The sequence below is a fragment of the Carcharodon carcharias genome, chromosome 9 (assembly GCF_017639515.1).
Source record: "Carcharodon carcharias isolate sCarCar2 chromosome 9, sCarCar2.pri, whole genome shotgun sequence".
In the NCBI taxonomy this organism is placed as follows: Eukaryota; Metazoa; Chordata; class Chondrichthyes; order Lamniformes; family Lamnidae; genus Carcharodon; species Carcharodon carcharias.
In genome coordinates this window covers 118,857,717-118,859,813 of record NC_054475.1, presented here as the reverse complement: position 1 = coordinate 118,859,813, position 2,097 = coordinate 118,857,717, and the positions used below count along the sequence as shown (strand labels likewise).

Sequence of the window (2,097 nt, the reverse complement as noted above, 5' to 3'; positions counted from 1 at the left end):
ATCAGCCAGGGACCTTTGAGCACCCTTAGGGAAGAGGATCAGCAGGTGTACCCCCCTGGTGCCATCCATCCAGGTGACTCTGTGAGTGTTCGGTCCATTTGAATCCCCTCTTCTAGTGACCACAGCAGTTCCAGCTTCACAACTCGAGGAGGGTGCCACTGCTACACATCAGGACCCTGAAAGCAGACTGGGGCCCTCCAGGTCTTGGTCCTCCAGGGGACACCCACCAAGGTCATCGCAGACAGGGCGTAGCAGTCAGCAGGCTGCATCCAGCTCTATTGTGGATGTCTGGGGAGCACCAAGACATAGCGGCAGGGCTAGGAACGTTAAGAAGATGGAGTCCATATTTTATTTACAGTCAGACTTCACAATGAAGCCCAAGTCTGAACTGTTCCTTGAACTACATTGAGCTGGTAGGACAAAGGTCTTAGTTATACAAATACAATAGTAAACACAATAAGATTGTCCCTGCAGTCAGTTCAGTCACTCTCCCCCAGGGTTAACTTATCAAACAGGTACTCTCCCATGACATTCCCAGGGGCTCCCGGTCTCCTCAGGTTGGTGATGTGATCTCCAGGATTCTTGATCATCTTCAATTGCTCATCCAAGTAGTGCGTCTTCAGGAAGTCACAGAGATGAGGGCCAGTGTCCCAAGAAGAGAGCTTGTGCAGATCCGGCAGACTCTGGTTCACATTCTTCTCCATCTGCAGTGCTCTCTGCATTGCCTCCAGACCATTGCTCCACTCATCCTGCTCTTGTTCCTTGATGTCATCCAGGATGATTCAGCCTCCACGTTTATTCTGAAATTTGATCAGTTTCTCAGTTCCTCATGTGACTGTTTCTTGAAGAACTCAGCAAAGTGACATAGGACAACATCATCCTGGTCAAAGTAAGAGGGCATGGAGAGGTAAACAAAGGGGTAATAGAGCTCCAGGTTGATCCGCTTATTAACAGCATCCTCACAGTCCTTGTGATAGTTCTGAAGCACTTGGAAGGCCATCTTCACTATTGCTGCTTACTGTCATGTAGTTGCACAGCCTGGGCATGGGTGTTGATCACTTGTACATAAGGTTCATTGTTGTCAATAAACTCCCAAGAATGTCTCCCTGCCTATAGCTCTTTGTTCTGATGAGCAGTGTTCTTGTCACTCAGATGTAAAACCTTCCTAAACTAGGTAAAGGCAGGTGTCTCAGTCCAGGTCCTTTTCTCTGTGCTTTGTGCAACCTTCAGACCAAAGTGATGGTCCGGCCTCACACTCCCTGGGCTCATTACTGATGCCTGCACCTCGATGGTGCCTGTCATTGCTGCCAGAATGTTGTGCGCAGGCATCACAAAGTTCCATCATTCTCTCTGTGTGCTCTCAGCATCTTTAAGGTGGGGTTGACCCCCATCTCTTCAGCATCTGTGACCATTGACACTGTGCTCCTGAAGGGCTCAGGTGCTGAAGGTGGTCTCTGCTCACTGCATGAAAATGGAAAGCTTTTCATTTTGGGATAGTGTGTAAACAATGCATTTGACTCATAACTTTTAACTCAGAATATTGCATCCATCCCTGGGAATGTATCATGTTAGTGGTTTACTAAAATTATAGGATTTAGTAGGAAAAGTGACCAGGGGACAGGTTTTATCTATATAGTTGACCAACTGGCAGAGTATATTGACCGGACATCTGATAATGCTGGCAAGAGGCCCAGTCCAATTTGAGGGCTTGACCTCATTATCACGCCACCAACAGGCTGTGGGTGCCATATGGATCCTCCACAAATCTAGCAGCTATAAGGGCCTCCCGAGCACGCCTGTCTTGTCTGGCTAGTCGAGGGCCTCATTGTCATCATTGTTGCCTTTGAGGACCACCTCACTATCATCACCATCGGTGTCCTCCTCATCGGAGGAGACCTTCATCTCCTCCTCAATCAGCTCCTCTCCCTTTTGCAGTGCCAGGTTGTAAAGGTTGCAGCAGCTGACAATGATGCGTGACACTCCCTGTGGACTACATTACAGGGCTCCACCAGACTAGCCCAGGCACTGGAACCTCATTTTCAGCATCCTGTTGGTTTGCTCCACCAAGTTGTGAGTTATAGCAAGAGTCGTGTTATA

At 48.5% G+C, this 2,097-nt stretch overlaps 1 pseudogene; it reads right to left on the bottom strand.

The window, feature by feature from the left end:
• Nucleotides 1-479: 479 nt before the first annotated feature.
• Nucleotides 480-1,000, bottom strand: LOC121282460 (annotated as a pseudogene).
• Between the last annotated feature and the right edge of the window lie 1,097 nt (nucleotides 1,001-2,097).